The 27,517-nt window shown below is 44.2% G+C and overlaps 1 protein-coding gene across 6 annotated transcripts in view; it reads left to right on the top strand.

Moving 5' to 3' along the window:
- The window catches only part of LOC146966280 (partitioning defective 3 homolog), a 372,282-nt gene that overhangs the window by 122,584 nt on the left and 222,181 nt on the right, over window positions 1-27,517 (top strand). The window lies entirely within an intron of this gene.

Raw genomic sequence — 27,517 nt, 5'->3', positions numbered from 1 at the left:
GATCCTCTTCCCTCACACCTATCTACTCTGCCTCTCGGTGCATGTTTGTGTTGGTTTCTTCACTTTATTAAAGGGGAATTGCCATTTTTTTACATTCTGGATCTTATTTCTAGCATAAAATACGATCATTTACTCACCCAGATAACTTTGGTGTCATTACAAGTCGTTCCGATGAAATTAGCTCCAGCCGAGAGCCGCGTATATCCACATACATGGGGCAGCAGAATGCAGCCTCTAAATAAACACATTATCTGCCACGAAACTCGTTCATTTCATCAATATTTAGTTATGATACGCTAGTGCTATTCCCCTCTGAGTCCGCGGTTAGCATTTATCAACATCCAGGGTCTGTAGGTTGACCTACTAACCTCTGACCTGGATTATATCGGCTAGTTGCGCTAGAAATGGACCCGAATGCCGAAGCGGAATGATTATTATCAGAATGAGCTGGGCAGCGGTCTGAGATGACATCATCCAGGTCAGAGGTCAGTAAGATACCAGATAATGCTGAATGGATGATGCAGGGAAACATACAGTACTGGTCATGAACACTGGTGAATATTACTTAGAATTTGCAAAACTGGTTGTAGATTTGCGATGTTCCTGTTTCCTTGTGCTCAACTTTTTAAAATAATTTTGCAATATTAGAAACTAATTGCAGAAATCGTAGTGAATCATAATGTTGGACGTCAGCTGTGGTGCACAAACCCAGTCACTAATATTAAGACTAATGTCTGAGAATACCTAATAATACTCAATTGTGATGCATGATGAGTAATGTTGGATTACTGTGAAGTACGTCATGGGCGATGGATGTGATCCCTGAATTTGGATAGAGTTATTAATACCTGCAGTTTCCATCCAAAGCTGCTCCTCCTCCCTGCTGTTTGGTATATAAAACCTCCAAACAAAAACAACAGATCCAAGAAAATACATTCATGCACTTATAGTCAGAGTATCAGATTTGGAGTTTTTCATACTGATAAACAACTCGCTCCTTAAGTATTTTCATTCTGATGGCACAACAGAGGGCTTATGAAAGCTCCGTCTTACCCACCCACACAAACACACACTTCCAAGCAGCCTGTTCTTTGCATGGCCTATAAATTGTACATCTCACATTCACAAGAAATACAATGACAAGTCTGCAGCAGCAGCACCGGCAGGGGAACTGCCTGCTTCCCACACACTGCCTCTGCCACACGGCCATGCCTTTATGTTTAGCAATTTCTTGGGAGATAATGACAGTGAAGATGAGAGACTGTGGGTTGGACCTGATTAAGGCAGCCAGACAGGTGAGGCCGGCAGATTGTTTTGTTTCCGCGGCGCTTTACATAAATGCAGTATTACCGACAAGATACGAGTGAGATTGCATTGTTTACAGAGTGTTGTGGTTTCCTGGAGATTGGGTGTGTAATGCACATTGACTCTTACCCACTCCAAAAGTATCTGCAAAGTTGTGTAGGTGTGTGGTGAATACAGACAGACGGATGGACAGACAGACAGACAGACTGGCATCATCTGGGGCAGATGAGCAAGACAGACAGCCAACGGTCCCTCCAGAGATGCAGATGAGCAAATTACTGGCAGCAATATTGCACATCAGACATCAAAGTGTAGCAGCGGCGCCCTTGGCAGCTGTGCTCTGAGGCAGAGAATTATGGCTATTTAAAATCATCATCTTTTAGAGCTTATATTGATTGTTTTTTCTCCTCCCTTACAACTCCCCAAGTCCCAAACTCTCCCTCCTCGCTGCCTCTCTGTCCTCCATCCATCCATCCATCCATCCATCCATCCATCCATCCATCCATCCATCCCCTCCCTGCGCCTCCGCCCTGGGAACCCATTTTAGATTTCCATGCTAACATGTGCCGCGCAGGTCAAACTGCTAATAATTGGATTGGAGATGAGATGTAAATTGCAATAATGAATGTAATTTTCCCGTAATTATACGGACGCTCGAGCTGCCTCTGCCTCTACTCGCCGCTAAATTCTAATCTTTCAGAAGTAAGAGAAAATGTCTGAAACTTTAAATTAACACCCGATCTTAATGGTGCTTGTGGCTTTGAAAATGGAACGTTGTGTGCTTTTTTTTTAATACGGAGGTTCATCTTTTTGACACAGCAGAGTTGAATTTGTATTTCTGGCAGTCCAGTCAGTCAGTCAGTCATTTGTCAGAGTTTTCCTGAAGTTAAAGTTTCTAGAAAGTTTCTCTGAGTCTCTGCTGTTAATATGTTGTGTTTAAAGACGCCGTATGTTTACAGGCTGAAGTGCTCGTGTGAATAACCTCCTACACACACACACAGACTCTCAGCTGTGTGAATTGTGTATTCGTCAGATCACAGAAAACTGTTTTTGGGCATCGACTTCACCATTTCCTTGACTCTTCCAGATTAAAGCAGCGAGCCCCCACAGGCCGCCGCTTCACAGTGGTTTTCAGAAGAGCTGAGGGGCGTTGTTAGGCACGATGCAGACGCAGCAGCAGCAACAAACGCACACACACACACACACAGATTTGTCTGGATAATCGTGCACTTGCTGAAGCAGTGCTGAGTTATGTTCATGCTCCTCTTTGCTTGTACAGGTGCATTTTAATTGCCCGGTGCCAGAAGTAAAGATATTTCTTCAGCAACTTCTCTGGTTGTAGTTTCGACTGCAGTGGGATTAACAAGGGATGATTTTTTTTTTGCCCCATCGCTGACACGATTTCTCTCACCCCGAGGCCGGCATCAGGGAGTTTCTGTACGGTGGTGCAGTTGGTGTAGACTGTCTCGGTGCTCGCTGCTTTACAAATCTGTGGCAACTTGAAGTACAGAGAAGTTCAGTCCCGTGGGCTCTGCAGTGAACCCAGTATCAAGAGATAGAGAGAAAAACCCTACGATGTTAGTTACAGTTCTAACTATATATCTACTATTACGGTTCATTTGTAATACTTTCCCCCACATGTTGTCACTTGCCAGATTCAAACAGGATTGTTTGGTGCAGTAATACTGATGCAAATCGGTCACAGCCAATCATAATGAAGGACTGAGATTTGAGATTTATTTATTTTTGTAAAAATGAGAACAGTACGTATTGATGGACATTGACATGTGAATATGTGGGATTGTAGCCAAGTGGCTAATTTCCACTGCAGCTATCCATTTATAACCCTGCGTTAAAGGAATAGTTCAACATTTAACAAATTAGCCCATTGCCATAATCCCTATAGTTTTAGGAGTAGGTTCATTACCTTTACTTTTTAGTGCAAGCTATTATTAGAACGGCGGAGCAGAGCTGCGAGCTGCTCAAAGCTACGCTCATGGAATTTCTTGGCTTCCCTCATCAAACTCATCAAATACACAATCACAATACACAATTGTGCACGAGAGCGTTTTGGAGTTGTTGGATTGTGTATTTGATGAGTTTGATGAGGGAAACCGAGAAATTCCATGAGCCTCCGTAGCGTAGCTCTGACCAGCTCACGGCTCTGCTCCACCTTAATAAAAACAGCTTGCACTGACAATAAAGGGAACAAACCTACTCCTAAAACTGTAGGGCCAATTTGACAAAATGTTGAACTATCCCTTTAAAGTGATTTTTCACTTCTATTAGCTCTATTGCAGGATTCACAATCAGGAAACAGGAGAAGCTCAAGTGCTATTGACAGAATCTGCACTGACGTTAATGTGGAAAGGCTTTAAAACACATCAGTGAGTCTTCCATGATTAAAACCCCGACTGATCTGCAGATTAAACTAAACTTTGATCGCTTCAACTTTCAACACCTGGCACCTCTGGATCTGAAGGAAGAGCAGCGGCCTGGTGACTTGGTGGATTGTCCTTTTCTCCACTGACCTGCTCACTTGGTCCTTGAGTTTCTGCTGCCTGGCTCCTTGAAGCCGTGCAGTGACAGGGTTGCTGGGAGGCCATTAGAGAGATTGCCTGCGGGGTGGGAGGGGGGGAGAAAGTGTGGACACCTTTTGAAGAGGAGAGGGCCTTCGTCTAATCAATTTGGCTTAGTGGTCTGCCTGTGAGCCGGCTGCCTCCTCTCAGCCAAGGCCATATAAAAGTCACAGCAGAAGAGAAGATGCACAGTGACACTGCCAACGCACAGTATACAGTAAAAAAGGCAAATATATCACAACACGTTAGTTAGCATGCTCGCTAAATGCCTCAGACACTTTCCTCAAATGCTGAGTTGAGACATTACTTTTCACTGGCACTCGCTCTGAGGCTGCGTGTGAAGCATTTTTAAGAGCTCCATCTCTGATATGAGGCTTAAGAAGTGGACTGGCTCTCCATCCTGGGCTCTCCAGTGGATTTGGGCGACTTCCAAACGCAGTGACTGCCCATTATAGATAAAGTGCCACGTTTAGGTTTGGAACCACATGCAGCTAAGTCTGATACCAGGCACTGATACTTATCTCTCTCATCTGTCTCTCTCCCTCTTTCTCTCTCTCTCTCTAACTGTCTCTGGTCCAAAACTACCTCTTCAATCTCTCACTTCAGCGGTGGGCAGGTGAAGCAGCGTGCGACCGAGCGGCTTAGGATCACAGAGATGATAATGGCGGTGCTGTCTGACGGTTAACCCGTTTCACATTGTCTCTCTCTCTGCAGAAACTGTTGCTAAATCAATTTGCAATTTGTGCAGGTGTTACAGTAAGTACAGTATTGATTGGTGACGAGTAAGAGACATCTGTGATAATTTATTCTCAGCCTTCTTGCTCTGTGTTCTGTTGGTTGCCACTAAATATTTAAAGGGATGGTTAAACATTTTGGCAAATTGGCCCATTTCCATAATCGCTAAAGTCATAGCAGTAGGTTTGTTACCTTTATGTGTCGGTGCAAGCTATTTTTAGAACGGCGGAGCAGAGCCGCGAGCTGCTCCCAGCTAAGCTACGGAGGCTAATGGGATTTCTTGGTTTCCCTCATCAAACTCATCAAATACACGTTACCTCTAAAACAACTCTGTCTCGTAACGTTCTGTTATTATCTCATAGCGTGGTGAATGTGCAGGTCACAACTTGTCCACCAGAGCGTTTTGGAGTTGTTGGATTGTGTATTTGATGAGTTTGATGAGGGGAAACCAAGAAAACCCATGAGCCTCTGTAGCGTAGCTCTTAACAGCTCGCGGCTCTGCTCCGCCGTTCTAAAAATAGCTTGCACCGACAAATAAAGGTAACGAACCTACTGCTATGACTATAGCGATTATGGCAATGGGCCAATTTGCCAAAATGTTGAACTATCCCTTTAACATAATGTAGTTATTCTCATATGAGATAGGGGAATATATATTTTGCATGTACCCTGACCTACTTCCAGGCCCCTCCCTTTGCACTTGAAGCTCTGTGCTGTTTGAGTTCCTGGGAAGTTACCTCAACAAGACAGGGTCAAAAACATAAAGGACACTATGAACCTTGTGGCCTCCCTGGGGACCTGTTGGTTGATAATCCAGTTTTGGGTTCATGGACTGTTCACTGAAAGTCTGTGAGGTGTCATATAGCAGCCTTAGTAACTGTGTGCTGCACCGCCTGCCTCTGCGAAGCTGGTTTGTACTGCAGAGCAGAACGAATGCACTGAGCAGCCTCCATTCCTCACCGAGTTTTATCAGCGCAGGTAATGGAATTTACCAAGAAACACAAGAAACCACATTTTTTTTCCACCGGTGCTCCTAAGTTTTCTCTTTGTCTGTTTTTCTTTCTTGTCTTTTTATTTTCGGGCCTCCTGGTAGCCGTGATGAAACGTCCTTCCTCAGGACTCTGCATCTGCACCGCCGTGACACCATCCATTGTCACGGAAACGCTCGTCCCGACGGGTTTATCTCTGCTCAGTTAATGCCGAAGGAAGTCCTGAGTTTATTTAACAAAATTTTTTTTTAAAAAGTCCACAGTTGTGTTTTACACCTTCTCCTGTGATTCATTCCCCCGGCGTTAAAAGAAAAACACGATTGTTCCCAACAAGATTCTTTGCAATGGATTGTAGTTCTTGTCAATGCAGAGATACAGAGGAACTGAATGGAAAAACCTGTAGTAAGTCATTTTCTTAGACCGCTAACATACTCTTATGTGGTTATGTCATCATGGCCGCTCGTATATCTCCTCAACCTTTATTCATCAACAAACCACAGCCACTTCCAGCCGCACATAACACCTCTCAGAGCATCCACAGAGTTGAGTACACACTCAGCGGCGAGTATGTTGAGATTGCAAACTCATCATTAGCGAGCTGAAAGCACTTTTAAACCCCGAGGTCCTCGTGAGAGTCTGAACCACCTCCCTCCACCTGAGCTGCTGGAGAGCCTATTAGTTATGTCAACTCTTAATCATGTAGAGGGAGAAGGGCCAGAGCGCCGGTGCCAAGGGTGGGTCTTAAAAACGGCTGGGGGAGTGGGCGTTCATTTCACAGTCTCTGGGAATATTAGTCATAAAAAAGGCTCATACTGTCATAATATCATCCCGGGCTTATTACAGCTAATTATTGCAGCGGCCGACGCTGTTAAACGGTGAAGACAGTGTTTTGGTAATGAAGTGTGAAGTGCTCCGAGTGGTCAAAGTCTCCACTCAGCACCAGTGGGAATGCGCTACCAGTGCTATTCCTATTATTACATCTGCCAGGATCCCAATAAAGCTGAAGCCAGACAGCTGAATCATGTGGAGTGTGTGTGTGTGTGTGTGTGTGTGTAAGTGTGTGCGTGTCTTTGTTGACTGCTTTATTACTTCCTGAGCTGAGCTGAGAGCAGTTTTGCAGGTCACTTGTGTCACAGTTAAACCAACACAGGAGCACAGAGGTCTTGATTGGGAAATAAAGTATTTGACACTCTCTGACATGCAGAAACCGGTTCAAATGGTTGACGGGCTGCGACCTTGTGACGGGGGCAGGAGGGGGGGATCATGGGAAGGAAGCCAAGGTTTGTTTGCACCGACACTCAGCAGAAGAACACGCAGCAGAATTATGAGTCCACTCCGCGTACGAGTCGACATCTGAAATATGGCGTCTTCCATCCACGTCCGGAGCTCTCACCGGACTCATAATGTTTATACGCTTCTGTAAATGCTAAATATTTATGTAGTGTTGAGGAACATCCTGTTCACAGGGGAACCGCTCGGAGGGGAAGAGACTTTCCAGAGACAGGACTGCAGAGGTGACATCCCTTCATCCTGTTTCTGACAGAGACCAAGAGGAAGCAGGTGTCTGAGGTTTATGTTTTCATTTCTGACAGGTAGAAATATCACAAATGATCACGTTACAAAACAGGGCCTTTGGATATATAGTGTTTAATTTAGGGGGTTTGAATTCACTGAGGTTTCCTTATAAATTAAATGGAAAATATTTCTACTGAAAACATTACGCTGGTTTTATATTTCTCTCCGTTTTCACTTCCAAATTTTTCCTTTTTTGTCTCTGAGTGAAGACAACAACCAAGAAAAAGTAGCACATTGTGTATGTTTGCGCAACTTGGAAACTTATTTCTTTACAAAGGAAAAATGCAAAGTGTTTAAACAAAAAACAAGACAATAAAGAAAAACAAAAGAAAAGATATGATCGGCTTCATCTGAGAATGCATCACATTTATGAAAATTACAACCATTATAGCTCAGAATAATTAACGTAATTACTCAAACTTCCACTTTCATTCATAGAAAAAAACGCTTTATTTAACTGTAACAGTGAATCCACCTTTGTGTCTGGTCTCTGTGTGTCTCTCATTAGCTGCTGAGACCCTCTGTGGTTCATTTACATCGTGTGTGACGGGGTCACATTTGGCCGACGGCGATGCCTCCTGGATCCCCGGCACCATAAGTCCTCAAAGGATTATGGGATGTTTAGCATCTCTTTGTCTCGGCGCTCAGCCTCTCGACTCCTCCACCCTTCTCATTAGTCCCTTTTGTGAAAAGCCCTCCCACGCCTCCCTCGCCCCTGTTCCGTTGTCTTCCGGGGGGAGGTCACCTGTGAAGTCTGCTCTGCTGTGAAGCAACATGCGAGGCGTGAAGCGCCGTTCAGAGCCGCCACATGTGGTTAGACACTCGTACGCGGGCGTTTATCGGCACGTGTGACCGCACACCTGCAGACAACACGGACGCATTGTTGTGTACATGAAAAGAGAGCGGGTGGGTTAATGGTTTTCATTTATATGGATGAACGTGTTCACGAATGAGCGCACACGCTCCGACCTCTGATTGAAGTTCAATGCACATTACGATGATTTACTATAATTGATGCTGAAATATGTTTTTCAGATAGAGAAACAGTATCTAGTGAGGGTGTTTACTGTGATCCTCAGTAGTGAACAAGTAGATATGCACATTTTACAGTTCTATTTCTGATTATTTTCACCTTTCGTGCATGAAGATTATCAATAAAGTAGCAAAGCACTTTCTTCCCGGTGATATATCAACATGTTAAAGGAGAACTCCGGTCATTTTTGCCCCCTAAATCGTTGTCCTGATGGTCACCCGGTGTTGGGGGGAGCAAAAAACGCGACTAAAATTGATGCCGGCAAACCAGAGTTACACCATGGCTAGACGGCGCTAGCGATAGCCACAACGCTAAAGTATGGGGGCGATTTTTCCAACCACAACAAACACCCAAAAAACAATCTAATATCTATGGTACATAACTCAAATCCTTATGACACACTACTGAACCCATAAACTGTACAGTATAAACCGGTATAAACAGGTCAGAGATATTTTGGATATTACCACTGCACTGCTCCACCGTTTATTTTAGTAAAGAAATCATCACAACAAGGAAAAAGTGTTTGTTTCTGTGGCGGGGAGAAGGCACTCTGCGATCGAATAGTAATGTCTTCCCAGGATGCTCCAGAGTTCGGCTGTCTGAGGTGAGTGACTACATGCAAAAACACAAAGTTATACTGTTTATACTGTACAGTTCATGGGTTCAGTAGTGTGTCATAAGGATTCGAGTCATGTACCATAGATATTTGATTGTTTTTTGAGTGTTTGTTGTGGTTGAAAAAATTGCCCCCATACTTTAGCGTTGTGGCTATCGCTAGCGCCGTCTAGCCATGGTGTAACTCCGGTTTGCCTGCATCAATTTTAGTCGCATTTTTTGCTCCCCCCAACACCGGGTGACCATCAGGACAACGATTTAGGGGTCAAAAATGACCGGAGTTCTCCTTTAATCTAATAGCTAGTAATGTAAAGTGGGTGAGAAGGCCCATAGGTGAGTCTCAACTCAACCTGCCAGTGCTTCACTTTAGGTGCAAATCCAAGTTTATTCTTCATGAGTAGGGCTCGATTACTTGACCATCACTTTACAGAGTGCTACATAGATGGTTTTTTACCTGCACGATGAACAATATTGCGCTGCAGGCATTTCAGGCTCCTGTAGAGGGAGTGGGTGCAGATGTGGGTGGTAAAGCACTTATTATGGCTGCACTACAGTAGGTTCCTTTGCTGTTTGTTGTGTTTAAGTGTTTGTTTGGATGTTTTATACGTTGATTAGGTGCTGGTGTCCTGTCTGCATAAGAAATGTAGCCTTGCCCTTGGGCATGAATAAAGAAAACATTGACCCTGACCTTGTGTTGCACACAGAGTATCGGACCTGCGCTGTGGAGGAAATGTGGGAATGCTGCAGAAGTGATCCATCATCACAAATTCTAAGAATCCTATCCAATTATAAAATGGTAAAACAAATGAAGGAAAGGTCAACGTTCATGTTCAGAATCTGGATTTGCCTCCAGAATCTCATTGAAACAAGATGATCTCCCTCCATGGGTGAGCGAGAAAACAGAAACATTTTCTCCAACACAGACAAAATACACTCAGCAGGGTACACACAGTGAATAGAGGCTTCATGAATGATGATAATGAAACCGGTCTTGCTCATGAGAAAGAGATGTATCTCCTTGGCCGCAGCTGCAGCCACTGTCACTCTGCACCGTCCCTCCTCCTGGTTCTCATCAGATCCACAGAGATAGAGAGAGGGAGCGAGTCGCCCCGGAGCGCCAGGGAAAGCCCATAAAACTCCTCCACCACATTCCCATCTCTCCGCAAACATGATCGCTCTCAGAAAGACTTACTTTGGCTCACAATCAGAGCTTTGATGAAAGAAAAACATTTTCTCATACTTGCTTGATTTATTGTTTTTTTCCCTTTTTTCTCATGGGCCGGTTCTTGCCAGTCGTTTGAACATTAAGCGCAAATTAATTTGACGATGTGCAGCCACTTCCTTCATGCTGCCCCCTTGCAGAGATCACATGTTGGTGTGTCGTATTTAAGCTCTGGGTCTGTTAGTGTTTGGACAAAGCTGCTCATTGTCTCTTGGCATAGATTGGATCTATTAATTATTAATACGAGTTTAGATGTTTTTCATGCAGCTGCAGGAATTAGTGAGTGAAAACATGACTGACTCCACTTCTGCAGCGCATTCCCCCAAGGATCAGATGTGAAAAGTCTTTCCTGCATATTTGCTGATCAGTTGCAGATTTCTGTTTTCATCGAGACATCACTTTTCTATTACCAATAATAATATTGCATTAATACCCGTGAGGAATTTCTCCGTTGATTTGTAGCTGCCTACATGGATTTGTCTGCACTTGGCCGGCTACAGGAAAACACCCCGGAGCTGCTTTGGTTTTCAGTGTCTTCTCTCAGAGCAGATGCAGATTGACGTGCAGGATTGAATTCCTGCCCACTTCCTGAGGCCTGCCGGCCCAAATTGTCTTTGTCATGTGAAATTTAGTCAAGGAGCGGAGATCAAACCCACGGCTAGCTGACTGGTGTCTCCCCAGTGAGGCCTGAGGACAGTGTGGAGGCTACGGCTCTAGTTGTAGAGCGTTTGACTGCAGATCAAGTGGTCTTCAGTTCAAATCTGGGTGACGCCCCCTCTCGTTTTCGGGCAGGGTGATGACATGATCACTGAGAAGTCCACTCAGACGGCGGTTGCGTTCGTTTGTGTGCATTCTTTTGAAACCGATATCAGTGTGGCCGTCGCTCAAGCGGCTTCGCTTCAGTAAGAAATGGAATAAATGGGCTCTGAAGTGGCCAGTCTGGGTCTGGGTCTGCTCCAGGTCTCTGCCTCTTAAACGCAGGTTTTTCCTTCCACCTTGCTGCCAACTGCTTGTTCATGGTGGGAACTGTAGCGTCTCTGCACAGCGCGGTCTAGACCTGCTCTGTACTGCATCGAAGGCCTTTATTGTTATTGTACACACTGCAACGAAACTGATAACGATTTAAAACCACATTCATAAACAAGACATGGGCATAAAATTAATGAGAAAGATCATAAAACCATTGATGTATTAGATAAGTTGAAAGTTATTGCACAGTTTGTTATTATTGTGTTGGTGCCCAGAGACTTCCAACTACTAACGACTTACTGAAAAATAGTTTTTAATTAGTTAAATAAATTATAAACTACATGTATTATCACCTGTCCAAATGAAGATATTCTCCATCACTAATTGGACACGTACAGGTGCAGACTGTGCAAACAACCCACAACCCACTCGTTTCCATGAAATGAATTTATACACAACTAATTTCCAAGTCCAAATACATTCAGTATAATGAAGGCCAGATTACATTTTCTATTTATACTTTGAAAACAGTTTTTAATGAATGTATCTGTAAAGTTGCAAAGAAAAGGTTTAGACTGAATCAATTCATTTCATGTGCAGACACAGTATTGACTCATGTCAAATACTGCTTTATTTCATGTTTTTTTTTAAAGTTTAGTCACCGGCAAAACTTTGGACAAAGTTTAAAGTTCTACAAGTAGCAGAATGTAACTTCTAGTGGATCCTGTATAAAGTGTAAAGAACATAAATGGGTCCAGAATTAAAATCCTCAGCGTGACGGCGCAATTTCAAGTGAGCCGTACACAGTCTTCAGAGTTTCCTAAGTGACAGCCCGTGTGTCCAGACACCTGTGAAAAACCAAACACTTCATGCTTCTCGGTGCCTCACCGCTACATCAAGGGCTGCTGCTGCCGCTGCTGAGGAGTTGCCTGCATGTTTCATCATCCTCTACAACCTACGACGTGCAAGGTCACATCGTGTGCCATCGCTACGGGCGACACAAAACTTCGAGACCTTTCACCTGAAGTGCAAGAAACTGAGGAATGCTAAGCTTCATTCGCACTCAAAAGAGTCTGTTTCAAGATGTAACGCGATCTCTTTTGTGCCGCAGCACGTGCAACGAAATCTGTGTGAAATCGAAGCCGGCGGTGTGTGTCGGCAGCGCAGCGTAATGATTTATTGACGCTTAAGTGCCACACGTTGCACCTTTAACCTCTCGGCCTTGGAGCGTTATCCTGGGAAGATATCGTATCATATTTGTCGCCTTGTTTCCCAGTAACAAGTCTGACTCCTCACTGTCATACTTACTGTACTGTATGTAGAAAAAGTTTAGATTCTTTAACTCCCAGCTCCCCTCTCATCACCCCCCGCCTCGAGTCTCTATGGAAACCTCATGTGCTTTCATTGCGCTGCGTGACTGATCACATTGCGACTCGTATCCAAAAACACAGAATCAGTACATCACAATACCATCTGGTTATTTTAAGGATTCTCCGTTGACTTGACAGTCCTAATAAAAGTTCTTCCCACAGAACCCGAGCAGCACTTCTGTTTTTGTCTTTGTCGCTCTGATACGCTTTGGCTTTTTGCGTGTAAACGACTCTGACCTCATATGTGCTGTTGTGTGTGTATATATGTATATGTGTGTGTGTGTGTGTGTGTGCATCTGAGCAGAAATAGATTTATGCGAGTGTGAGCTGTTTTGAGATTAGCATATGTACTCGGTGGCGTCTCCCAGCAGGCAGGCTTTTTAACCAGAAATGTCTCAGTTCATTCAACAACACATTTAAGCCAGGCCTCACACCAGCGCCCATATCACTCCTCCTGCAGCACTCCTCTCATCTCACACACCAAATAACTTTCTGTTTTTCCCAATAAATCATCAAAGGGTCCAGAAGAAAGTTTTTTTTGCATTTGTCATCTTTGCTGTAAAAAGAGCAGCTGGTGTGAGGATGTTTATGTATTTCAGAGCAGAGGAAAAAGTTGCTGCTGCTGCTGCTGTTGTTGTTGTGGCTGAAATGTTTGCGATATGGATTTTTGTGTACGTGTCTGGAAGCTGCAGCGGTGGAGCGAGCTCGGCGCTGTAGATGCTGTCTGACCCGCCAGAAACCCAAATTCATGCACTCACTCACTCATCGGCCTCCAGTTTCCTCTCACGCTTCGGCCGTGACAATTAAATCTGTTACGATTTAATCTTGTTTGGAGATAGAAGAAGAAAAAGTCTTTGTTCTGTAAAGTCGTCCTGGAAGGACACGGCCGACCGCAGAGGAGAAGGAGCTTTAGAGGCCGACAGACGCTGCAAGTTGTCTCCATATTATATCTGTTATAAAAAATGACCAGAGCTGCAATTAAGTGCCACTTACATTAAAAACATCACACCTGTAACATCTATAATCATTTTATAAGCCTGCTGCATCATCACTGTCTCTGCATGTACATTAGACGTCATAAAAATCTGGATTCATTTTCAGTGCCAACAGTTAAAGGACAATTCCGGGCAAATTCAATTCAGGGCTGTATTTTCCTAACATTTTAGGTGTAAAAGAAGGAATTTGAAGATTTTCAGTGTAATTGCTCCTGTTTTGCAGTAGTTGTGTCTGTCCCCGCATCGCCACGGCAGTGATGAATGGGAGCGGATGGAAAAACAGGAGCAATTAAACTGAAAATCTTCAGATTCCTTCTTTTACACCTAAAATGTTAGGTAAATACAGCCCAGAGTTGAATTTGCCCGGAATTGTCCTTTAACAGGAAATACTCATGCATAGGTTCTGACTTCAGGTCCATGCTTTAGTTCTATTTCCCTCATTCTGTAATTTACTGACTGAACAATGGACCATTTAGATTTTATTATCAGAATCAGAGAGACCCATTCTGACCAATCACAGATCTTCACTTCCCTGTGTCTGTGCATGTCTGAGGAGTCACATGTCACCAGTAGTGTTGTTGTTTCTGAGGTCCATTGTACAGGATGTAACATGTAAATAGGCTGTAACGACAAAATGGCGCTGTTTGATGATGGTGTAGTATGAAGTAGAGTGGGATCATGGGAAATGTTGTCTTCAGCTTCTCCTCTCCTCTCCAGCGGTTTCACACCAGTTGAACCACTGAATGAAGCAGTTTCACATTTAGAAATTCAGTGACTCGCCGACACCATTCAGCACACACAGGAAGTCTTGATGCACTCGCTGTGCTCAGCTGGAAATATACAGATAAAAAAACGACCAAGATGGAAAAAATGTCTGAGGCTTAAGGCTTGATAGAAAGAAAAAAAAAGTCAGTTGTAAGCTTCTGGCAGACGACGACAACAACAACAACAACAAAGCTTGTGAACAGAGGAAATGACGTCAATGACAGAGACCCTGCAACAACTGGAAGTACATATCAATTGTCTGAAAAATGATTAAACAGTGAGCTAAAGTTGCATTTACCTGGTGTTAAAGTTCAGAATTTGAGATTAGAGACACTGAACCACAGCTCAAAGCTCAAATACACAGGTTTGATACAGGATGTAACACAGATGGAAACGTGTTGTGCAGCTTTGTTTAGTTTTCTACTTTTCCCAATTTACCATCTTATTCTCGTAATTGATCTATTTTACACTACAATAACAAACTGGAAGCACCTTTGAGTATTTATGAATGAAATAGTTCAGGATGGCCGAGCCACAGGCAGGCAGGTTTCACCGCCGCGCGTACAGACCGACACCCCTGATGCTGACTAAAGTAATCACGCTGACTTGTTTTCAGGAGGTTTGCGTTGGGGGAGGTCTTTATTTATCTCAGCAGCAGTAGCAGCTTGCTGATATTTTCTGAGCAGGTCAGAATTCGTTTGTCCAACCTAAACTGAATCCTCAGACGTGAGAAGCCCGGCGGCTGCGGCCTCCACGACTCATGACATTTTCAGAGCTGCGGTTTTAATCATGACCGACTTGGCCACATATCAGGCTGAGTGAGATTTATGGCCTCCTTTCTGCAGGAGCCTGTACCTCTGCACCGGCCATAATAGAGAAACACACAGAGTGGTGTTTACATGGAAGGTGCTGCTGTGTGTGTGTGTGTGTGTGTGTGTGTGTGTGTGTGTGTGTGTGTGTGTGTGTGTGTGTGTGTGTGTGTGTGTGTGTGTGGACCTGTTTCTGGGCCGGACAGGGGTTGTTTGGTTTGCTGATTAGCAGCTCCCTGGAGGCCCGGGCGTGGATGGGAGTCTCCATCAGTGTGTCTGGATGGAGTTGGAGTGTTGTTGTTTTTTTTCCATCTCAGTTTTATTGAATGATTTTATTTTTAAGGGAATAAGAAGTCAGGTAGAGTTTGATATTCAACTACTGCAGTGAAAAGATGGTAAATAGACACACGGCAGCAAATGTAATCTGAAGATCACTGTGTATAAATCAGGAGTGGAGTTAGCAAACAGGCGCCGAAGGCTCATTGCAGTGGAGGTGAAGACCTGTAGTTGTACAACCTAATATCTGTAATAGGCTGTATAGAGATGTAGGACAGAAACTTAAAGGTGTTAGCTACAAGTTTAATTCCTCACACTCACCCACTCTCGCTCTAACCTTCAATTGTACTGGTTGCCAGGTAGTAGAGGTCTTCACGGGTCCAATTTGACGGACCCGAACCCAAATGGACCCGTGAAAATTGGACCCGGAGCCGACTGGCCCCAAGCTATTATTGTAAATATGAGTTCCGAACCCGAGCCGAACCCTTAAAAACCCGTGGACCCGAAATGCCCGAGTTGCTTTATGATTTAATACAAGTTGTCTAGCGTTAAATAAGACTTGTTTTTATTAGCTAGTTTTATTAGTTTCTTACCTAAACGTAGTCTTCTTCTACCTGGTTCCGGCTGCGGCCGCTGCCAGTCCCCACCCCTGGCCATAACGTGATGTAAACAGAAATAAATCCACGTCGTCATTTTCTTGTTTAGATGGTCATTGTAATCCTTCTTCTTAGCCATTGCTAACGCCCACCGGTCATCTCCTCTTGTTTAATTAACGTTATCATTTTGGAGTTTCCATTGTGCTTTGCGGAGCATAACGTTACCGCGGTAACAACACGCTACGGCAACTCGATTGTTTAACCATTTTGAACCATTAACCATAACGTTACGTTAATAAACAAACTTTTTAACTGCCCCGAGTCCTGACCTCGGCTCTAACTTTAGCTTGAACTGTCACCTTTGACGTCATCATAAGAGTCGTGTAGTTGTTTTGATCACGTGACATAAGTCACACAGGCAGCTCGCAGCCTCGCATTGGACGGAAGGGGGAGGGCGGGGTGATTGACAGCTGTGACAGCCAATCGCCGGGTCCTCTCGGGTACTGTAGGACCCGGCCTTTCACAATAAGAGACCCGAGCCCCGAGACAAACTCTACCGGTTCCGACCCGGCCCCGGCGTCACTTCTTGTGAATGGACCCAAGACCCGAGCCGGGTCGGGTCGGAACCTCGGGTTTTCGGGTTGGCGGGTTTTTCCGAAGACCTCTACCAGGTAGCCTCTAGGGAGCGGCTAGTAGCTAAAGCAAAGCTAACGCTAACCCTATTTAATGAGCAGAAGCTCCGGTGTTGACAGCGGACTGGAAACACATCTGAATCATTTCACAGTAACTCACCTGCTGACGAACCCGACAAACCCACAGCATCATGCCTGCACCGGTAATTACAGTACAGGCTGACCGTTAGTTAGCATTAGCATTAGCACGATGCCATTTCTCCACAGAGCTATCACCATCTGGCTCCCTGAGCTCCGCCTCACGTGACATCAACGTACTAATGCTGTTGGTGCAGAGATCATTTCATGCCGACGTTGCTAATGTAACCAGATGTAAATATTTATATATTTTGGACCCGTCAAAATTTATAAAACAATTATAGCTATAGGCTATGTACTATAAAAAAGAAACTGTAAAATAAATACTTTTATTCTGCAGCCCACTAGACAATCTGTGGATGTCTTCTTGAAAAAATTATCGTTTTGATGAAAAAGGTGTACCCATAACCTTTAACAGCGACAGTAGAAATGGAGAAATATTCAGATTATAATACTGTATGATGAGAGAGAAAAAATGAATTATCAAAAGAATTTTTTTTTTACTTTCTCCAGTTTAGTTCTGCAATCCCCCCCCCCCCCGCCCCCCCCAAAAAAAGCAGACATTTTTCAGTGGTACTTGCCAATAATGTTCCACTGAATTGAAATAAGAAAAAAAAAACAAGAGAACATGACGTTGGTAATCATGATGCCATGTTAAACTAATATCAGAATCGGTCTCATTTGTTTTGTTTTTTTACACTTTTATTGTTACACAAACCGGTGAGTGATACAGATACAGAAACCCAGCAGAAACCTCAGCACGACACCAGCAACCAAATCGAGTCAGGGCGGTGGGGGGACGTTATTAAGAGGCGACTTAGGAGGTTGAAATCAATGACAATACAAACACAGTGTCCCTGCTGCTGCTGCTACTGCCGCTGCTGCTGCACAGGACAAAAGTGGCAACAGTGAGGAGGGAGGGAGCTCTTAACACCATATAGAAGGTTTGGGGTCATGTGATCACACACAATCAATGGAAAGTATAAACATCATGTGCAAGTACTTATTCTTATGTGTGCACACATGCCAACACACCGACACACATATAGCTACATGCACCAGTCGTGTGCTGCTCTCTGGGGTCTCAGCCTGAGCGCCGCCTCGACCTAGATGAGTCAGGTTTGATTTGGGGAGTGAACTCCACGCCACCGTACCCTTCCCCTCCTCTCTGAGATCTTCATTGTCTAGGGAGATAGTCTGTGAATAGCTCTCACACACACACACACACACACACACACACACACTGGTGTTATTGTTGCTTTGTTGTCGGAGAGTCTAGGTGTCTGTGCGGGAGGCCTCATCTCCGACGGCTTGAGGAAGGTTGACATCCTCTTCTTTTTCCCTCCAGTAAATAGTCTGCACTGTCTTTCTGTCAGGAGGAGAGAATCACTCTCTCTTTTTTTTCTCTCTTTCTGTCTCTATTTCTTGTTCAGAAATGAAAACAGGATGGTTGACTCAGCAGCAGTCCGCTGGGGGATGCAGCAGCTCTCTCCTGTCTCAGTCTTTGACTCAGAGACTGTGACAGGACATCGCACCAAACACCAACACTAACATGATTGACATGTGAAGTTTACCACTGAAGACGCTCCTCAAACCGAAAAGAGCAGAACTTTCCAGACTCGTGGTCGTTGCCCTTTTTCATTTCTAAAGTTTTAAAGGAATAGTTCACCAAAAAATGAAATTCAGTCATTAGTGACTCACCCTCATGCTGATGAATACTCCGGAGTAGTTTTTTATTCCTCAACGTGCATCTGGAGACCCGGGAGGTTCATAGTCCAACGAAATCTTTACATGAGAAAAATAGCGCCCGGCACAAAAACGTCCATAAAACTACACAAAAACCATTTAATATTCCTCCACACTGCTCGTCCACTGCAATCCAAGTGTCCTGAAGGGATATAGTCCAGAGTTTACCCGAACCGACGTCATTTAGGACATTTTTACAGCCTAAACAGTCCTGTATTGAATTTGCCTGGTGCGCGCTCTTGCATTCTGTTTGATGCACTTTGCACTTTATGGAATAAAAAACTACTCCGGAGTATTCACTGAATTTCTTTTTTGGTTAACTATTCCTTTAAACTTTAAACAGTAATCACAGATGATACCAATGTAAAGAAAGGGAATCTGAGGGATCCTCCGCTCTGATCAGTATCAGTATCAGTATCTGCAGCCGTAACCAGTCTTTAAGACGACCATGAGGCATATATCTGTTGTGAATACTCTCCTCCAGTCCAGGAGACGTCTTAATGCCAGTTTGTTGAAGCCAGATCAGGATGATTTCTCCGCAGACGAGATATTTCATGCCGGAACCAGCTGACTTGTAAACACAGGGCCGACAAAACCACTAACATGCGAGACGCGCTGCGAAGGCACAGAGTCACAAAGTGTTTTCAGATTTTCAGCATTTTATCTCGGCCGGCTAATGCATGTTTATTGATTTATTTTGTCTTTAAGCTTTTTCGGCTCCGATGATGAAAATGAAAGGGAAGAGAAGCCAACAGACTCTCTCTCTCTCTCTGTTTCAGTCACACAAGCCGCCGCTGCAATGTGATTTCATCTTCCATCCAGGATTCGCTGTGAAACAAAGAGGGCAGGAAAATGCAAAAAAAAAAAAATTGATTTCTATTCATGTATGTGTGTGTGTGCACATACCAGAAAGCAGGAACACACACACACACACACACAGTGGATAGACAGTGCGGCACTTAGCTCAGAAGCCAAGTAGGCTTTTTGTTTTCATAAGTGCCCCTTGGCTTTAAAGTGTTTTTCCATCCATCCATCTATTTGATTTCATCTTCTCCCCTCACTAAAGGTCAACAGTTGATGTTTATTCACAGTCTGTCTCATCTCTCTCTGACGTTGCTTCAGATTAGAGTTTGCTAAACACTTCACAGGAGCGCAGGAGTGGTATCCTCCACCATATTTTGCCTTTTTTGACCAGCATCCTATTAAAACCCCCCTCCTCTCTCTCCTTTTTCCCACCACTGCAGCACTGTCCTGCTCCCCCCAACCAAAAATGGAACCTTTTGTTCCCCCTGTGGATGATTCAGGTCAGGGTGTATTCAGTGGAAATCCCCCTCCGCCGCACACAAGGGACATCAATATGTAGTCGGTGGTTGGAGAGAGAGTTAAAATGGCTCAGTGCCATAATTTATTCAGACATTGAACTGGCCCGGGCTTGAAGTATTCAAAGTAGCCCAGAAAAAAAAAAAAAAGGAATAGCTTTTAGACGTTTCATGAAGCCATGGTCAGATGGCATTTATATTTAAATCAGTCCGATGTGAAAGCAAAGACTCGGGGCGTATGCCAGGCCTCCAGAGAAAATACCCCAGACAGTCCTGGTTGCCTGATACGCTGCTGTTATACTGTATATACTGTATGAACACATTCATCTGTTCCATAACCTTCAGCCCACGTCTTATGGTACAGTCAAGGAAACCCCCCACCCTTGGATGCATTATAGTACCTTATTGTCTATAATGTTCAGTGTGCAGCAGATGTGATGCTGTAATTGTTTAGGTGTCACTGCTCATGTTCTGATTCAAGTGTAAATCCACACCGAGGCATGCTGGGAAACAAATGGCTGTTGTTCTGCTGCTGCTGCTGTTGTTCACGGGTCAAACTCCCAAACATGTCGAACACGCAGCTCCACCCAAAGCGCTGGCAAACATCTGCAGCTCCATCACTTCCACCAAACTTGATTTTCTGCCACATGTGTCCAGATGTTGGCTCGTTGTTCGGGCATCAGTGTAGTCAGTGATATCGGTTCTTACTCTAGTCCAGTTGAGAAAGAGAAAAAGAAAGTCATGACGGCTTATTTACCGGCTCCTCATGTGATCACTGATCATCTGTGGGCAGGGCTGTTTTCGGCTTTGACAGCCTCTGAAAGCATTTTGTTTATTTTACACCACTATCTGACCTTAAACGCAACACACACACACACACACACACACACACACACACACACACACACACACACACACACACACACACACACACACTCTCCTACAGCCCTATCCTTGGCGTGTCCTCTCCGTAAGCCTTATCGGTATGCTGAGGCGTTCGCTCCATCGCCCCGAGTTGGCAGCCAGTCAGGACGGACTCGGGCCCCTCCCTCCTCTGCAGGTATACTAAGGACACTCTTTCTCCACTTCATGCCATTTGACTGATTGGAAACTTCCACAGCTAATACATTAGGAGCTGACCCTCGTCTCTTTCACCACCCAGTCTGAAGTTGAAGTTGATTTTGCTGCAGCTACTTGAGGAAAACATGGGGAAGTGAAGTGAGGTGGAACTGTGGTGCATTTATGACAAACCCAAGTCTTTCTTTATTATATAAATAGTGTGTCTAGATTTTCTTTTAAATCCTTATTTTGACTGTTTTGTGGATTTAGCATGCTCCCAGTTTGGAGTATCCAACCTGAACTATCCATTCAGGCATTCATAAACACCCTCACACTCTCCTGTTGATCCCTGTGGCTTTCCCATTTATAATATCAGACACTTTAACATCATTATAAATATACAACTTGACATAAACTCACAGTGAAAACGTCCTTCTTCATTGTAAAAGCGTCTGAATCCATCCACAAAGGACACCAGAACAACAGAGACGCATCAAGAGGAGCTGAAAGGCCTCTAAGAGAAAGTGACTGTCTGAGTGGGTGTCCTCAAACCCCATCTCATTCATAAAGAGGAATCACATCTTGTCAGGGATTAATGATAGTGTTTATTAGTGTTTTCTTTTGTGTGTGTGTGTGTGTGTGTGTGTCTGACGAGCACTCGGTTTGAGACGGCCGTTAAGTGGACTTGACAATATGTGACAGTTATCTCCTCTCAACATGAGACGCTTCTGTTTCCTGATTGGACCGGCGCGCTGCCGTTGGCGTTTGCTTTGGAAATCGAAACTGCAGAGACAAAGACAGAAACTGAAAATCACACTAGACACAAACTAGTCCCTGAATGATCATTTCACCAGCCATGTTTTGGTTTAAATCGGACACCTAAACATCTGCTGATTGGTCTGAGACCTGCTCAGTCCAGCTGGTTGATATTCATACAGTGTCATTCACTAATATTCACTGATAGCTTTGGTTTTTGCCTTTTGAAGATGCTGCATTCAGTTTAATATACGAGAAACAAGCCCCAATACACCCACTCACTATTTATTCCTTCCTCTGTCGAACAGTTTGCAGGTCATTTGGCCGTAAAAACAGCAATAATCAGCAGCTGTAGAGCCAGAATCATGTTTAGCAACCCGTACAACACTGAGAATTTCTAAGATTCTGCTATTTAATACTAAACTAAATGACTTTGATATTGACTTTCTCCCAAATTTCCCTGCCTGGGGATCAATAAAGTGTTATCTTTCTTGCTGTGTGTGTGTGTGTATGGCGATGCTTTTATCCACCGTGATTCATAGAAGCTAATATATTTCTCCTCCAAACAAGGTGAGGGTGAAAGATAAATAAAGGACAGAGCAATGCGAGGTAATAGCCCCCGGAGAGTCCGACCTCTCCCTGCGGTGAATCGTAGCGTGTGTACATCTCTATGACCCCTGCGCCCCGGCCATAATCCCTCACTACAGGGGCTGGATTAGGGCCTCGTCTTATTAGCCACCGCCCCTCCCTCCCCCCGCCGGTCTCGCTCCCTCTTCAGCCTGGATCGATGGCTGGCTCGGTCTGAAGTGGCGGCTCTGGTTATTAAACGTGGGACCGACCAAACCCTTTGGACCGCCGGGATAATCCCATCACAAATTAAGTAAAGGGAAAATTGGTCAGGGAGAGCGGGGAGGGGAGAGGATCTTCATGTTGTGACCTTCTAAACAATCGCACTCTTATTAACAACACACTTGGTTATCGTATGATAATCTGTTGAGGATTTGAAACCGGGACGGATCAGCATTTTATTAAAGAGAAGACCGTTCCCAATCGAGCCCTGTCAAAGTTTAGACGATGATATTAGTGAAATAAATTCTCACATGCACATCCAAATCTGTGAGGGTTTGTTATGTTGAAGCAAAGACAATGAGATTATCTGATGACGCTGGAAACAGAATTGCTCAATCTAGTCAGGTCACTACTTGTCCACCGGAGCGTTTTGGAGTTGTTGGATTGTGTATTTGATGAGTTTGAAGAGAGAAACCAAGAAATCCCATTAGCCTCCGTAGCGTAGCTCTGAGCAGCTCGCAGCTCTGCTCCGCCGTTCTAAAAATAGCTTGCACCGGCAATTAAAGGTAACGAACCTAGTATGACTATAGCGATTATGGCAATGGGCCAATTTGCCAAAATGTTGAACTATCCCTTTATGCAGTGTCATCCAGGTCGTATCACACATTGTGCAACAGATTCTCCCAACTGTCCTTATCCAAAAAATTACTCAAGTTTAATCCAGTTATTTTTTGTATGTGTGTTTTTCAATGATTCAAATGAACGATTAGTCCGTAACAATGGACGTCTTTGTCTGTTACATCTGGAAGCAATCGTGCTGCATAAAGCAAGATCGATGTTGTCATGGTTTCCAAAGACTTGGGATAAATGTCCATTAAGAGCTGAGCCTTGAGGTATTCTGGGAAAAACACCAAGGCTTTTAATCCATAGTTAGTGTCCTCTCGAACTCCCCATCTACCCACAGAGATACAACTAAAGGAAAACTTCATTAGGACTAAATATAGTTTTTAATCATCTGAAAGTCCTCAGTAATGAAAAGGATCACTTTATTGGAAAACATTCAGAGTCCTTCTTCTTTTTAACCCTTTTTCCTCCTCTTCTCCTCTTCCCATCACTCACTCGCTGTCGTCCTGTATTTGTGTGTGTGTGTCATCTCTGAGCTGGTCATGAAGGATAATTCCAGACATTAATTACCCCCGCTGTCTGAGGGGAACACGATTAGAGCCCTGAACTGGTCGTGAACCAGCCGTCATCGACAGAGGACTGGTCAAAGTCTATTAAACGCCATTATTGAATTTTCAACCTGATTTAAGAGTAAACGCGCAGCGACTGGCCGAGCTGCATGCGCTTTCTTCACTCGATTCCCGACCCTCCTTTGAGGAAGGCCCACGGACGACGGCCAAAATAAATGAAAACACATTGGTAACAGAGGATTACAGAGTGTATTAAAAGCTGCCGGTGTGTGTGTGTCTGTGTCAGCGGAGAGAGAAAGGGAGAGAGAGGGGCTCGGTCAAACCTAAACCGAGTTTGAAAGTGTGACTGCGCTCGCTGCTACCTGTTCCCGCATGAGAACGTGACCTGCAGCCATGATGATTCCCTCCCTCCTGAGAAATACAGCTTTATTAACTCAGGTTAGGAAAAGTAGTTTGAAACTTCTGTCACCCACTCCACTTTTTGATTGCTTGGAAGTTTCTAGATGTCATCCTACACTAGTTTGCACATGTAGAGTCACCCCAACCTGCACCACCCCACCCCACCCCACCCCCGGCTCTCTGAGCAGAGAGGGAGCTGCACAATGGGCTGAATGTTTCTACACTGGCATCATCAGCTCCATACCGGAAAAGTTTGGAGGTGAGATTGAAAAGTTTTGAACCCCAGCAGGAGAGCTGGAAATGATGAGGAGTTTATGTAATGACATTATGATCCAACGTGGTTCAATCATCATTAAACCGTTGTGAAATCCAGTGAAAGTAATGAAAGCAGTGTGAGGCTCCGTGTTTTACACAGCTGCCTCGCTGTTCAACATTAACACCAGAAACCAGTCAATATCAACCTAGAACATTTTTCCCAGTCAGGGCCAGTGTTTTTTGTTTAAAAAAAAATTGCTTTCCACAGTCTTAACAAGGTTGGAGCAGGGTATTGGCATTGGCAAGTAAGAACATTATGAATAAGAAATATTTAGGGTCAAGTAACTGAAACACTCATTGTTAGAGGATCAGTTAATAACATGCTAGCAGAAGTCTCTTTAACTCATTGAGTGCCAACCACGTAATTTCTCGTTTTTCGTTCCCATGCGTTGAGTGCCAAAAACGAAATTTTTCGTTTTTTGCTTTTTTTTAAAAATTATGAAAATAGACACTTTAATACACATTATATGTAAATATGGGGACTCTACGACGAGGAGAACTGAAATAGATGACGATCAAAGTCACATGACAGCTCATGATCTGGAAGTTTTTATCATAACTCAGCTTCTGCAAACGGAGTTCTGCATGTGGATGCAGCAGCTGCTCCGCTGCTGCTCCGCTCTCACCCGCGAGGCTGCAGCAGCTGGGAGCTGAACCAGGAAGCTCTCAGCCCACTGTCCCGCCCGGTCTTCATCTGGAGCAACACCGTGTCCTCCCCAAAGTCCTCCCGCGGTAAAATCTGATGGTCTCTGGGTCAAAGCAGACCGGCACCACCGACCCGTACCACAGACGGACCGCGACCACCGGCGGGACCGGTGTTCGCGAGCCGCTGTGGCCGACAGAGCCTCACGTTCCGCGGCGAGAGGCTGTGACACGGCACGGTGCGTCTGTGTTATTGCTGTTTAGTGGCCCCCGATGGTGGTTTTGTGAATAGAACAACAATTGTTGTGTATATTTATCTTATACGAGCCCTTTGATCCAGAAATGCGAGTGTCAGAAGAGCGACAGACACAAACAGCGCACCTTTCATAAAAGACGCTGTATCTCCTTTTCTAGAAAAGGAGGGATTTTGGTGAAACCCAGCCATGTTTAGCTTGACTTTTCTCAGGAACGGAGGCACGTAGAAACAAACGGTTTGTGGCCATTTGAAGGATAAAATTAAACCTTTCAAATGAGCTACAGTATGTGTTGGTGGCAATAATATAGAATACACTATGGCTCTAAAATAAAAAGTCAAATATGGTCTAATTTGCCGGTACACTTGACTAAAACTTTGGAAAGGAGCGCGGCACTCAATGAGTTAACATATATTTGGATGTGTGTCTTGCCTTCAGGCCCCCAAAATGTGAGAATTGACAAAAACATCTGTAATTTACAGGCTCCTTGGGTTAAAATCCATGTGGTTTTACGAGCTGTTCCCTCAGTTGTCTGACAGTGCTGTAGCTTTCTAATTTGCATAACACCACCCCTACCTGGGACCAGTAGAAGGGGCGGGGCAAGCAGTGGCTCATTTGCATTTAAAGGGACAGGCACTGAAACCAGCCGTTCTGAACAGGGCTGTTTTAAGTGGATGAAAAAGAGCTGTGATGTTTGATCCTTGGGGTATTTTGACCGAAGCATGGCCCAGACATGTCTTTAAAGGTCCAGTGTGTAATATGTGTCAATGTTTATTGGCAAAATCTGAATATACTACCCATGAATATATTTATATAAATGTATAATCGCTATAAAATAACATCTGTTTGGTTTTTGTAGCCTTATAATTCTTCTTTCATATATACATATAGCAAGGGTCTTGCTTTAGAGAGTGCTGTCATCTTGCGCCACCTGTTTCAATTTGTAGAAAAGGAGGATAATAAGTCTCCTTTAAGATGAGCCTTGGTCTCATGCTGCTTTTCAACAGATTACATACAAAGGGCAGCGTACTTCCTGTGTTGTCATTGAACTCCAGCTCCGGATGTAAATTTATGGACATAATTCTTCTATTGCTGACACATTAGTAAACAAAACATTCATATCCAGTCACCTCCACCTTTATGTGGCGGCGCTGTGAACCTTAAACCACGCACACTGCCCTTTAATGTCAGTAATAGTTCAAAGCAAAGGCTTGAAAGTCGCCGAATGATTGCCGGCGAGAGCGGTATTGAATAGGCTTCAATCACCAACGTTATGAGCAAAGGGTTTATTAGAAAAGGAAAGGTTCAGCAGCCTGACCACACATTGATCAGGTAGAAGAGGAGTAAACAGTGGGAGTAGGAGAGAAATATGTTAAAGAGAATGAGTGAGGAGGGAGAGAGGCTTTCTGATGGGAACGCATTAGAGCCGGTACAGGTGAAGGACGCCGGAGAAGTGATGTGATTTACTGAGGTGAAGAAAGATGCCTCTTGAAAATCCGTGTGTGCAAAATATTGAAGAGATTCTTGTGTTTGAAATGAAGGCTCTGACAAACACATGTTGATCTCACCTTTTATTTTTGGGATTTCAGTCACGTAATTACACCGTCTCCATTTCTAAGGCTGCGCTGCAGGTGGTCTGAAGAGAAGAGAACTCCCCGCTCTTGTCACAGCATTAAATACGCACGAGTTGCGGCGCGGTGTAAGCCATGATTAAAATGTGTCGCCTCCGCCGCTAAGACGTGTCTCTGGCGTATCAGATGGAAGCTTAGCACTGGCATATGCTCGCCGCAGTGATCCGTCGACGGATGACAGGTGGTTATCCAACTATTTGCATAATTATGGGTGTAACGCGCAGACTGCGAGAATGTCATAAACAAATCCATATGGCCTTCTGGGAAAAATCCAGATGATTCACACCACAGCTCACGGATATAGTCGCTGCCGTTAGCTGCCTGTGTAACGTGCATCAGCAGGATTTCTCGCTGAATGTTTTAACTGAGGAGCAGATTCATCCACTCTACTTGTTTTGGCAGCTCCGATCAAATGTGGGAACTTTATCCTGAGTTAAAGTTGCAGATCGGTTTGTGTGCGCCACTTTCCCTCTAGATGTCTGATGACTGGGGTAATTTTAGCTCTGAGACCTGGTTTCTTTCCAGAACGGGCCGTAGTTGGCCTTTATCTTAAGACTCTCTCATGATATATGCGCAATTTGCTGCTGTTAGGATTGTTATTTTTAGAGTGGCTATAGTTTGAGCAAAGGCTTATATGACCATTCACATGCATACCTTTTCTTTTTTTCCTGGTATTTACATTTGTTATAGCTGTCTGGGTGATTTTCCAGCTGGAGGAGTCAGGCCAAGCCCACCCTCCCATCGTGGAGTTGTACTGTGTTTCCTTGTGGGCTCAGTAGGCCTTTTTATGAAAACAAAAAAGTACTTC

Source organism: Trachurus japonicus, chromosome 20 (assembly GCF_045865225.1).
Source record: "Trachurus japonicus isolate A0001 chromosome 20, Traja_1.0".
NCBI classification, from domain to species: Eukaryota; Metazoa; Chordata; class Actinopteri; order Carangiformes; family Carangidae; genus Trachurus; species Trachurus japonicus.
Note: the sequence above shows the minus strand (reverse complement) of the source record. Positions and strands in the feature narration are given on the sequence as shown.